Genomic DNA, 14,099 nt, shown 5'->3' on the forward strand with positions numbered 1-14,099 from the left:
CAGGGACTGGAGATTGGCTGGCACCTCTCTAAGGGAGGATTTCATCCTGAGTGAGGGGCTGAAGTCCTACCTGCAGCCACTTACTGTTCATCGCAGTGTGAAATGGCTGCGGGACACTTGGCATCGGTAGAAAATGAGACCCTGCCATCTGGAAAGTTCAGATCAACATTTACGTCAAGCAAAGCTAGGACAAGGGGAAGTAATTAGATACAGGTCCCATCTCCTTCAAAACGGATCAAAGTACATTGGCAATCAAAAGATCTTCCTCCTGCAGAATCTCTCCAGCCATGTGTCTGCTCTATTCTCTCATTCCTGTACTCACTGACATATAACACTGTGAGAAATCCAGAAAACCTTTGAAGTTCTCCATTTTAATTTACTTCCTAGCTCACTAAACAGTGACTTAAGAAGTCATCTCTCTTTGTCTCTCTCTCTCTCTCTGGGTTTTGTAATTGACACCAATATGTACTACAACGCCAGGCTGTTTCCCCCTGCATTCTCTCGGAGTGTTCTATATCCAGCTGAGTATGACTGTACTGTCCTTTATGTGTCCATCACCTCCTCCATAATGCACTGTTTATGCTGTGCCACCAGTTCCACAATCTCTTGAGGTCCCACCAAAGTGAGTGTCTCTACACTGACATAGACTATGCTTGATTGCTTTGAATGGTATATGCTTGCTTATATTTTCCTTGACTGCAGATGGCGCTGAGGCTGATGTTCTGGCCTGCATTGCCTTTCCATCCATTTGTGACCCTGCTGGAGACATAGGATATGAGAATTCTAAATTGCCTCTACCACTATCTGCTTCTGCAGAACTGAAGCAGATCCTTACAGCCATTATTTTGGCATGAAGGAAATCAGGGAAGTGAGACATTCTTCCATGTCAATTGAAGATGTTCGCATCCATTCACTCTCTCTTGATGGCTCCACCCTCGCCACTGCCTCCTCAACTTAATGCATTTCCACTCTGGCCAGCGTAAGGGTCACCTCCTCTACTGTGCCAATATAAGAGGAGTTGGCACTCTATCTGATCACTTTCTTTCGTGTCATTGTTTTAAATTATTTTATGGGATGTGGATGTTATGTTGCTGGCAAGGACAGCATTTGTTGCCCATCCCTTGAACTGAATGGCTTCCTGGGCCATTTCAGGGAGCACTCAAGATATGAGTATGGAGTCACAAGTAGGCCAAACCAGGTAAAGATGGGAGATTTCCTTCCCTTGATGATAGTTTTCATGGCCACCATTACTGACACGAATTCCATCAGCGCCATGGTGGGAGTTCAACCCATGTTCTCAGAGCATTACCAGTCTCGCGACATTACTATAATGCCACCGTCTCTCTGAAATGCACTTTTTCTCACTGCAAAGCCAAGAGTTAAGACATTGTGCACTCTCTCACTACAGTCGGTACAGTAACACAGGTGATGTTACTGGCTCCAGTGTTCACTCCAACACTTCTGATGGAGAGATCAGCTTTGCTCACTGTGCGGTGATGCTCCTGGCCACATATAGATTGGTCGTTCAGGAGGAGCACTCACCTTTGTCATGTGTGTATGCATGTGACTATAGATATGGAGTTCTGCCTCACAGAACAATGGACCTGTTTTCAATTCCAGCCTCGGATGACAGTTTGTGCGGAGTCTGTACATTCTCCTCATATCCGTGTAGGTTTCCTCCCACCATCCAAAAGACGTGCTTGTTAGATGCATTGGCCATACTAAATTCTCCCTCAGTGTACCCGAACAGGTGCTGGAATTTGGCGACTAGGGGATTTTCACAGTAACTTCATTGCAGTGTTACTCTAAGCCTAACGAAAGAAATAAATAAATACGTTGCCGCATTCATTTTGGCAGTCTGCAGGATATTGTTAATGTATTTGCACCACTCACTTTTACTGCCATCTCCAGTCGATTTGATTGGTTTTGCTGGCAGGCAGTTTCCTACGGAAATAAAAGTTCATGTCCATCTAACACTGTTTTCAGGAGAATTTTGAGAAAGGTATCACTCAGTCAGGGATACCTCCCTGGCAAAGTGCCTGTCTCTCTATGAGAGCACTGATCCTCTCGTTTTGTCATCTTTCCTGCAAACTGGCAGTCACATTAATAGCTGCTTGCACCTTTTTAAAACTTGCATGCCCCAACTCCACAGTGGCTAATTGAGTGTCCAATGCATCCTTGGCCATGACTTGGCTTACTAGCACTGAGTTGTATGGTCTGGCTGCTCTTCTAGACAGTATTCCTTTATCTAGACACATTCATATCTTGTTAATATCTTGTTTTATTGCCTGCAGTTTCTTCCCAGTAGCCAGAAGGTGTTTGGGAATAAATGATGTGTACTCTTTCATCTCCTCAAATTTTCCATTTTGGTTTCTTTAACTGGTATTCATAATGATGCACCTACTGTCACATGGCATTTCCCTCAGATGCACTAAGTTACTGAATCATACCTCATTTGTTTAAGTCCAAAGTGTTGCATTCTAGGCAACATCTTCACAATTTTCTTCATGTGACTAAGGACTTATGCTAATTTTCAACTTTAAAGTGCAATCCCATCGTGTAGTCGAGAAGTTTGTTCACACCCACATTGCTGCCAATATTTCCTTCTCTACTGCAGCAAATATTTTTTCGGTGTCCCTGAGTGATTTGTAAGGTATGTCAGGAAAACAAAGGTGGTTTTTAAGAGATTTATATTTGTATTGGTGAAGATTAAAAATAAATAGTTTTAGGTGGGTTTAATCTAATGTTTTTGTGCCTGGAGGGAACCTAGAGTTAGACTTAGGCTAGAAAAAGGGGTTTGTATGTGTGGGGGTTGGTTAAGTTCCAACTGTATTTCTATTGTGCTTAGAGAGGGCTATGATGCGAAGAATAAATATAGTTACAAGGGAATTGCTTAACTTTAGGTGGCATACTCCCCAGAGAGAGAGAAAGAGAGAGAGAGAGGGCTTTTCTTTGATCTTAGTTTTAATTGGAAGCAAGAGCAGTTGGAGACAGATCACTGAGGAATAAGCAGCTCTCAACTCTGCCAGGAGAAGTTGGACAGAAAAAGGGAGTTGCAAGTAACATGATACATTCCAGATAAGGAATTGGGAGAAAAAAATGCCTTAGATAACTGAAGTTAAGTGAGCAGAGACTAAGAAGAACTCAGGGAGGAGTAAACAAAATGCTTTGAGTTAGAGACAACTGCATTAACTAAATTAAAATTTGACTGCGAAAATCCAGAGTTTGCAACTAATTTGGAGAAGAGGGTATGTTTAGTCAGTTGGGAAAGACTTTCAACCATTGAGTGGATCTCCTGTTTCACTGATTTATTTCACTGAGTCTGGTTGGGTTATTTTGCTTTGGGTCCATGACCATTCCAGAACACCATTCTGTTGATACAGTTATTGGAGAGATAATGCCTGGCTTTATCATGTGCTCATTTTCACCCTTGGCTTTGTCCAAGAAAGGGTGAGAGATGTCTCTCAGTGTGAAGGGGCAACTTGGTTTATCATCAGCTCTTAGGGTAACATGGTACTCGGTTTTCAGTTTTCTTAAGCCTGTAAATAATCTTGGAAATTAATTCCTCAATATGCTGCTGTGCTGCTTATTAGCAAATTCATTGATCAGTCCAATTGTGAGCTGGCCTTCCAATTCAATAATGATGGTTCTTGATTCTGTATGACTTACAGAGATCCAGTAATTTCTGAAAAGTTGTATTTTAATTTTGCTGGGTATTGTGCCATGACTTTCAATATGTTCAACCAGACCTTGTGACTGGATAGATGATGACTGTAGCTCATTGTTCTTAACCACTTTACTCTGCTCTCCTGCTGGGGCATTCATTCCACTCACGCAGGTTTTCCCCACAACACCAAGAGTATTTCATTGGTGTGCTTTCCTCCATTTTTGTGTCCCTGTTTTGGGACACTTTCTCTCTTCTGGCCTACATTTTGAATAGCCTCACTCATTTTCCCTGTGAACAAACACTCTACTTAGTTTTCTAAACTTAGTTCATCTCATGATTCATTCTGCCTAAACTAAAGTTAGATCATATCTCATTTGCAAGAGATACAATAGATCTTCATCTAGGATTTCAGCTACAATGTGAAAAATATCCTGTAACCATAACTTCCTGTGAGCCTTTATAGATCATTGATGAATAAATCTATGCTTTCACGTGGTGTTTATTTTCATTTGTTAAGTTTGACCTATTCTATAATGACATTTTTACAAATGTTTAAATATGAATCTAATAACGGAGAACCTCATCATAAGAGATTGATGTCTCATTGACTTTCTATTTCACTATAGGTCACCTGCAATACCTCCAACTGCATAGAGTAATGTACTGACCTGATCCTTCTGTTCCTTTTTGTGCAAATTAGCAGTGGTTCTGAACCTCTTTCTCCATCTGGAACCATGGAAGCATTAAAAGGTTATGGTGGATAAAGAGGCCTACTGTGTCTGTGCCAGCCAATAAAAATAAATCAGTCTTTCATTTTAATCCTACTTTCCAGCGCCTGCTCCACAGATTTGCAGGTTATTGTTGGCTCAGTGCTGAATTTATTGTGAATTTTCAGTGCTTTGGAAAGATTTTGTGGGAGGCAATGTAGATTCCACACTTGTACCAAGCCCTGGAAATGTTAGTTTCAGTGGTGTTGTTTGTTGATTCTGGTTTGTCCTCTGGATCTGTCTCTCAGATTGCATTTTCTGCATCTGTGATTCTCTAACATTTTTTTGGTGAATCGTCAATCCATTCCTTCCATCTTTCATTGAAAGATCTGTAGCTTTGTCAGGCCTGTAGACTTTTCTTGGAACTTTCTCTGGGTTTTTCATTTGCTGCCCGCTGCCACCATTGTATGTTTGGGGTTTAAATGGGGTTGTTTGGGGTTTGTCTAATCTCTCTAAGTAAGTGACTATAGTTTTCTAAAATCATTATTATGTATTTACACTGTTATGTGAATCTTGTACACGGCGGCTGCCATGATGACATTAGTCCAGTGCTTAGCAGCAACGCTCCTGTAGGAGTTGCCCTCCACTTTTGTAAACATTGGTGGCAACCAGCAGTGGCAATGTGTGAGGGGGCCTCAATCTCTCTGCAGCTGTCTTTTCTGCTCCAGAAGCCAGCTAGGGGCACTCAGGTACCCATAGAGATGAGGACAAGAAGCTGGATACTCTGGGGCCATCCACCTAGCAATTCCCAGCTCCCCCCTTCACAGGCCAGGAGGGTGTATCCAAAGCAGATTACGGCACCCCACATCTCAGTTCTCCACAGGGCACCCACCAAAGTTATCACAGACAACACAGACAACAGGGCCTAGCAGTAAGCAGGCTTCCTCCACCTCCGCTGTGGATGTCAAGGATGCACCAAGAAATTGTGGGAGGGTTTAGAAGAGAAAGGAATGTTCTGAGAACAGTGGTGTCCCAGGCGTTCACCACATCTCCCACAGTCCAAAGATGTGCAGGTTAGGTGGATTAGCCATGGCAAACGCATGGGGTTATGGGGATAGGGTTGGAGGTGATAAAGAGGCCTTGTAAGACACTCTTACAAAGAATCTTTGCAGTCTTGAAGGGATGAATAGCCTCCTTCTGCCCTGTAGAACTCTATGGAAATAGCATGCAGTTGCAAACCTTCCAACAGCAACACAGGTTTCCAGCCCCTTTCTCTGTGTACAAAGGACTGCCAGGAGCCTGGGACTTTTGCTTCTGATGGCTCTGGGTTAGTAAGTACAGGAAAGTTCAGGTCAGATGAGGCAGAGGACAGAGGGACTGAGTTTCACTTAGACTTGTCCCCGGCTGGAAGAAGGTGAGGAAGATTAACTCTCATATACCATCCAATAAGGTATTACAAGTCATGTGCATTGCACACCCTCCCTGTATTGACCCCACTTTGTTGACATCACCTCTGAAATATACTCTGACTCACTGGGAATAATGTTTTATACATGAATGAGGCATCATAGTCTAAACCATCTGTAAAAAGGCAGTCCAATTGTGAAACCACATTCTAAATTAAATCTCAGTTTTTACCTTGCCCTGAGAATGCCTTACACTAGAAAACAGAGAGTAGGTTTGATTCCCTGAAGGAAACCTGGTGCCACAATTTGAATTTAAATTCTGAGCACTATCTGAAAGAGGTTGGAAAGTTATTATTCAAACACATTCAGGTGAAACTCCTGCATCTGTTATTTTGATGAAAACTATTTGTTTTAAATGGGTTACTGGCTCCATTCAAAATGCTGACAGGGAAACCTGGTACAAACGTTGTTCTGTAACATCCCTTACAATTATCTATCAGCTCAGATCTTCAAAAAATTTTACGCCTATCTTTTATTGGATTTATCTGGAGTGGCCAGAAAAGAATCCAAAGTCTCACTCCACTGATGAAAAGAAAACACGCATTTATGTCACCCATTTAACTGCCACAAGACATCCTACACTGATTTACAGTGAATTATGTATTTTTGAAGTAAGGGTACATCCTACAATGAGAAATCCAGGTTAAATTCCCCTGGCTGCTGGGATGGGGGATGAAACTGAGACACAGTCTCAAAATAGGATGGAGGTGAGGAGGAGTTTCTTCACTCAGAGAGGCTAGTGAATCTTTGGAACTCTCTATCCCAGAGTGCTGTGGAGGCTCAGATGTTGAGGATGTTCAAAGCAGAGATCAATCGATTACTAGATACTGATGATATCAAGGCTTAGAGGGATATCACAGGAAGATAGTGCTGAGGTAGCAGATCAGAATGATCCAACTGAATTGTGGATCAGGTTCGAGGGGCAGAAAAGCCAACTCATGTTCCCTTGTTCCAATTTTCTTCCAATGCAATGGCAATTGTCATAATCAGTGACTTAAGCAGCATCAGGAGGTCCAAAGACTTTAGCATGAAGCTGAAAAATCATTGTGCATGGTCTGGTAGAGTGTTGGGATCTCTGAATATCAGAGTTAGCCTCTGATGGAAGATGGTGAGGGGAGGATAGCAGTTTTTAAATTGCGAAGATGGTCAGAATCAACTGGAAGGGCAGAAAGACGATTGAGTGAGTCGATCAAGAGAAGTTCAGGAATTGAAAAGGGTTGCAAAGTACATATGGAGAGGAAAGTAGCTAAATGCGGACATTGGAAACAGAGCCTCATCCTGGCAACAATTGTAAGAGAAATTGGGCTAAAAACGGGAGAGAAGGAAGAAAAATTTGATGGGTGGATAACATTGAGAAGTGGACTGAGACTGCATCTCCGACAGTGCAATGATCACCAGTACTTTAACTTTCAGGCTTTTTCTGGTACTAGTTAAAGCTATAACTCATTTTTTAAAACTTCTTAATGTGCAGTCTAGTTGAATCTGCTAAAGTATCCTTTTTAATGAGGATCATCTATACGTCTCAGCTCATGTGTGCTTTGTAATAATTGGTTATTCAATCATTTTTTACTTAATCAATGAATGGCTCACAAAGAGAAATAAAACATACTTTGGAATGATCAATATTTAGAAATCTGTTAGCGGGCCCTATTTTACTATTTTGATTCTAAGTGCTGGGTGGATTTGAATCTGGGAGTATTTCAGATCTGACTTTTAGACCCGTTGACATTACTGTTACTAGAGAGGCGGTGCTCGACAGACTGGAGGGGCTGATTGTGGACAAGTCCCCAGGACCGGATGGAATGCATCCAAGGGTTCTGAAAGAAATAGCGGAGGTGATAGTAGATGCCTTGGTAGTTATTTTCCAGACGTCGCTGGATTCCAGGGAAGTGCCGGAAGATTGGAAAACGGCTAATGTTACGCCGTTGTTTAAGAAGGGTGCCAGGCAAAAGGCGGGGAATTATAGGCCGGTTAGCTTAACGTCTGTTGTAGGTAAAATGTTAGAATCCGTCATCAAGGAGGAAATAGCGAGGCATCTTGAGGGGAATTGCTTGATAGAGCAGACGCAGCACGGTTTCGTTAAGGGGAAGTCGTGTCTGACAAATTTACTGGAGTTCTATGAGGATGTGTCTAGGGCGGTGGATAGAGGAGAGCCGGTGGATGTGGTGTTTCTTGATTTTCAGAAGGCGTTTGACAAGGTGCCTCACAAGAGGTTATTGCAGAAGGTCAGGGGACATGGAGTTGGGGGTAGGGTGTTAGCGTGGATAGAGGATTGGTTGTCAAATAGGAGGCAGAGAGTGGGGGTCAATGGGTGCTATTCGGATTGGTGGTTGGTGACTAGTGGAGTGCCCCAGGGGTCGGTGCTGGGGCCTCAGCTATTTACCATTTATATAGATGATCTGGAGGAGGGAACCGAGTGTAGGGTGTCGAAATTTGCTGATGACACCAAGATTGGAGGAACGGCAAATTGTGCGGAGGGTGTGGAGAGTCTGCAGAAGGATCTAGATAGGCTGGGTGAATGGGCCAGGAACTGGCAAATGGAATTTAATGTTGGCAAGTGCGAGGTGGTCCACTTTGGTAGGAATAATGGTAGGAAGGATTATTACTTACATGGCGAAAAACTGCAGCAGGCGACGGTGCAGAGGGACCTCGGGATCCTTGTGCATGAGTCGCAAAAACCCAGCTTGCAGGTGCAGCAGGTGGTCAGGAAGGCGAATGGGATGCTGGCCTTCATAGCGAGGGGGATTGAATATAAAAGTAGGGAGGTCTTGCTGCAGCTGTATAGGGCATTGGTGAGGCCGCAGCTGGAGTACTGTGTGCAGTTTTGGGCGCCGTACTTACGCAAGGATATTTTGGCCTTGGAGGGAGTGCAGAGGAGGTTTACTAGGCTGATGCCGGAGTTGAGGGGGTTGAGCTATGAGGAGAGGCTGAATAAACTGGGCTTGTACTCGTTAGAGTTTAGAAGAATGAGGGGAGATCTCATTGAGACATATAAGATGATGAATGGGATGGATAGGATAGAGGTGGAGAGACTCTTCCCGCTCAGAAAGGACAGTAGGACTAGGGGCACAGCCTCAAGATAAAGGGGGGGCGGTTTAGAACGGAATTGAGGAAGAACTTCTTCACTCAAAGGGTGGTGAATCTCTGGAATTCTCTGCCCGTTGAAGTGGTGGAGGCTGCCTCGCTAAATATTTTTAAGACGCGGGTTGATGGGTTTTTGATAAGCGAGGGGATTAAGGGTTATGGGGAGAGGGCGGGAAGGTGGAACTGAGCCACGACAGATCAGCCATGATCTTATTGAATGGCGGGGCAGGCTCGAAGGGCCGGATGGCCTACTCCTGCTCCTATTTCTGATGTTCTTATGTTCTCAGGCGCCTCCATATGCACTCTGCGTGCAAAAATATCAGCGAGTCCAAATCACGCTGCACAAGTCTGTGGGTAGGGCATAATGCGTCAGAAATCTTGCTCCTCGGATTGGCGCCTCCAACTGCGCATTTGCAGAAAAAAAAGATAGAATGAGGCTCTCCTACCACTTCGTTCCTGGGCCAGATAATACCTCTGTCTGGCCCGCACAGACATTGTCCTACCCCCTACAACATTACTGGCCCACTTATACTTCCACCCACCTACCACCAACAATGATCCTGGGACCCTCCCCCTTTCCTCCCACTAATCTCACACAGATTGGCAGCGGATCCCCCTTCCCCCACACTGGTTTCAGGCAGAGAGATCTACCCTCCCCCCTCCATTCTACAGATATCAGGCAGAGTGATCCCCCTCACCGCCATCCTGGTCCCTCCCGCACAAGGCCCCCATCTCCACTGGACTCCGGTGGCTGTGTAACACCTCCCTCTTTCACCCCCGTCCCCAATCATTGAGGCACTGATCCACCACACCCCCCTCCCCATCATCAGCACATCTGTAAGTGCTCTCTTGCCCTCCCCTCAATGCTAACAAGCAAACTGCACGTAACTCGCTGGAATGCTCTGCCAAACTGCCTGCAGCTGATCTGCCCCAAGAAGGGGCACCTCCATGAAAAACTCAAGAATGGACAGTCAGGCAGGCATTCCTACACAAAATGTGCACATGACCAGCTCCCCCTCCACCCCAATTTTCTGAGGGTGACCTGGGTAGGGTACTGGATGCAGCAGAGGCAAAGTGGGACACCCTCTTCCCCCCAGGAGGACGCAGTCCCAGGGAGGCTGATAGAAATGTGGCCTGGGAGGAAGTCGCCATCTCAGGCTGTGCCAGGGCACTGGCCCCCCCGAACTGGGAAGGAGTGCAGAAAAACATCAGCGACCTCATCTGTGCAGTAAGGTTGAGTGCTGAACCCCACTTTGCAGCTTCCCCCAAATCTCCCCCAGATCCTCCCATTCCCAGCACCCTGCATGCATCCAGCTCCTGACCCCCAGAGCCTCCTTCTTATCCCCTTAGAGTCCCACAGTGCTTGCCCTCTGAGGGCCACCGCCTGATATTCTGCAGGAGTCACACCATCATTTCTTTCATGGCTCCTTCTGTCTCTATAGGAGAAGACCAACCATATCACCCATGAAGAGGTGAAGGCAGGGGGTGGTGAGCCAGTCTTCCTGGTCCCTGTCCCCTTTGAGGAGCGAGTGCTGACAGCCACACTGGACCAACTGTGAAGCTATTGGGAGGAGTCGCAAAGCTTGCAGACAGACCAGCTATTGTCTGTCTTGTGTGGTTCCCAGGTCAACACTGCAAGCGTCTGCAGAGGAAAGCCTGAAGCAGGGGATCCTCACCGTGAGCAATGGCCAAGTCACCGCAGGTGAAGAAGGAAACAGGTTAATGAACTTTGTAATACTTAAAGATATGTGCAAAGCATTGCAAGACTTGTTTTTTGCGCCCCTGTAACCTTGTGTGCAAGCTTGTAACCTTATATGCTGGCTAAACAAACTACAGGTGTTGAAATGCGATGATGGCTAATCACACTAGGGGACCAGAATGGAGACAGTCACAGCCTTGGAGTCAGCTACAATTACAATGGACTACGCAAAGGACGAAACCACTGAGGCAGCAATAACCACATGATGGGTGACGAACCATAACTAACATCCTGGAGAACTGCAGATGTGATGAGAGGTGGAAACTGGGATGTATAAAAGTTTACTCTTTCTTGTGTTTGGGGAGAAGTCTGGTGAAGTGCTTTAGGAACCGGGTTTTTCCCAACAGCTTTTGTAATAAACCTGCTGTAGTTTGACTCATGACTAGTCTCAGAGGTATTATTTACCGACATCAAATTGGTGCTGAAACCCAGGATCTATTTATGGGTCTGGTTGAATGGCCATGACTGAAGCTCTGGAATAGTTCACTGAACTTAATAAGGTGGGTCAGACTACAATAGGTGATTATCTGTGATGAGAGAGTGTGTGAGTGAAAGACGTCTAAACTGAACACATACGGACAAGGAGGCATTTGTCTCTAACACCCAGCCTTAGACTGGTTGTTAAGAGGGGAAATCTCCCACGAGAATGTCAGGATTTTGAAGTGAGTGTGGAGACTGGAGAAAGAGATGCCTGGGATATGACGTTCAGATGTGAGCGAGAAAGAGGCGGTCTGACTGATTGCCGGAGTAGAAGAAAAAGCCGACTTAAATAGAATAAGCGGTGGTACGGAGGGATCTGATCACCCCTGACAGGTATCACCGGACTCTGATAAGAGTTACCTTTGAGGGGGAGAGTGAGAAGAGAGAATAGAAGACTCCAGGTGGTGAGTATAAACTTATCTGTATTATGGTGGGTTCACAGGACAGTGGGAACCTCTGGGATCCCTGATAAACGAATATATGACCGAGAGGGACAAATTCAATAAACAGATGAGAACAGAGGGGGGTGGGATCCATCCCACCCATTAGACCAACGATGGAAATAGGTGGAAAAGGAAAAAAAGGACAGAACTAAGAAAATTGGAGTTCTCTTACTTCACCAATTGGCTGGATTAACCAAACAGTTCTCAGTCTCGGTATAAAATTGGATGACGACAAAGCAAAAATCAAAATCTTGGAAGCACGCAATAGAGAACTAGCAAAGAGAAACCAAATTTCAGAGGACCCCGGCTGGAGATCCTTGCCTCCCTATGGGTCAGCCGTACATTCCACGGCACCCTTGGGAGATTTCGAGTTAAACGCTGAGCTCGCTGCAATGATTGAACCATTTAATCGATTTAAGACGGAAGTCCAATGAGTCTTGGGCAACACACCAACCAACTGGTCCAGGATTACCAGTACTAAATAACAACGGGGTGAAGGAGCCTCTGAATTCAGGGAGCGACTCTTTAAAGTATACCAAGAATGTTCAGGAATGCCTGAAACGCCTGAGCAGATAGAGCCTTTTTATAAGCAATTAAAGCTGGGCTGTCACCAGCTCACAAAAATATCCTTAAGATGGGAGTTATTAGTTCCCGGAATCACGATGAATTAGTAGAAAGGGCATCTGGAATTAAAGAAGGACCAGATCAGAAACCATACCCATGAATAAAACAGGAAAATGTTAATGCAAACAGTAGAGGAACTAAGCCAAAGAATACATGCCATAAGTGTGGAAAGTCAGGCCACTTTGCCAGAGATTGTAGGCCTTTGAAGGAGGGTGGAAGGGAGGTCCCTACCAGCAAATTTTGCAATAAAGAGGGCCACACAAAGGCCACCTGATGGAGCAAATAAGGACAGGCTTCCCCCGCCATCACAGAAGGGGCAAACTAACGAGGGGCAGCCCTGTGAATTTGGGTAAGAGTCTACGTGTCTGCACTAGTAGGGGCTGGCAATGTGAAATGCTGGTGGACACGGGAGCCTCCATATCTATCACAGACCTACCCTGATCCATAACGAATAAAATGATCTATGTAAAAGGAATTAACGGGCAGAAGACCCCTGCCTACTTAAGCGAAACAATGTGCTCAACTCACAGATACATCAGACGGCTGACCTCCAAGCAAGCCGAATGGGTGCGTGGGAAGTTGCGTATGGGCGAAAGAGTTCACGGGAAGTTGCACGTGGACGATATAGCCTTTGGCCCATTGTACAATGGTCATGAGGGTTATAGGTAAGAGATAGAATGATTCTCTTGCTGCTTCTCACAACCCTTGCCATGTCAGCCATGGAGGGAAAGTATAGATAGAATTGTGTAGACTTGGGGATAGAGCATTACAAGCATTTCTGTAATGATGACTCTGTCTATTGTAACCATCTGACACACGGAGTAGGCTCCTGGGAAGTAACCCGTAGGGGCCCGCTTCTCAGGATACCTTAACCATACCATTTTGCCAACTTTGTTGGAGGGGCGAGGTGATTGGGGTCTCCCATGATTGGTGTAACTGGAATTTCTGGTGTTTAGCTGAGGGACCAAGATGGACCTGTGCCCAGTAACAGCAGCGGGCTTGGGGGAATGAGTACAATGAGATTTGGCCAATCGGAGAGGTCATTGCACCAATCCGTTAAAATCGGACCCTCTCATGCGAACACTTTCATGTATATGTCTCACTTGTATGCATTACAGTCAAATTTGAGCAAGTGCTGGGTCTGCTCACACACTCCCATGCACAGAGGAAAGGGGGGAAGTCCTTTATGCCCTATCTCTTTGTCAACTCCGGAAATGGTAGAATGGATTTTGAATCAGAATGGAACCCAGGGTGGGACAAGGAAAGTGACATTTAAAATCCCACCAGGTACCACTATGCAAGGTTCTTTCAATGTCAGCAACAGCGATGCTGTTTTGGAGTTAGGAGACGGAGGGTGCAATCTATCAGTCTTTAGGAACCATTACCAACCTAGCTATTAGAGATCAGACTCTCCTCCCCTCTTTGTTGTGAAAAACCAACAAAAGGGATCTATACAAAATGGAACCATATCTGTTGAGCTACTGTACTCAGCAGGGTAATGTCACCAGTGATGCCTGAGCTTTGGTGCAGCAGATAACAATCCATAGCCGATGTCCCGATCAACCTCTCCTCTGCTTGTGTGAGTAGTATGACTGCGTATAATGGTACCTATTTTGTCTGTGGAAGCAATGCCTACCCGTGACTTCCATGGGATTGGGCAGGATTGTGTTATTTAGCATATGTGGTGCCCTACCTTCACCATTACACCAACTTGAGACCACCCTGAGAAACACCTACTCAGGGCCAAATGAGCCATTAGTGAGACAACACAGTTCTTCATGATAGCCTACCCACGGTATGGGACGGCAAAGGCAGCACAAGAACTTACACGCATGGCCACGACCTGAGAGAGAATCGCGAATGAGATTA

The sequence above is a fragment of the Carcharhinus amblyrhynchos genome, chromosome 4 (genome assembly GCF_965287045.1).
Source record: "Carcharhinus amblyrhynchos chromosome 4, sCarAmb.v2.hapA, whole genome shotgun sequence".
Classification (NCBI taxonomy): Eukaryota; Metazoa; Chordata; class Chondrichthyes; order Carcharhiniformes; family Carcharhinidae; genus Carcharhinus; species Carcharhinus amblyrhynchos.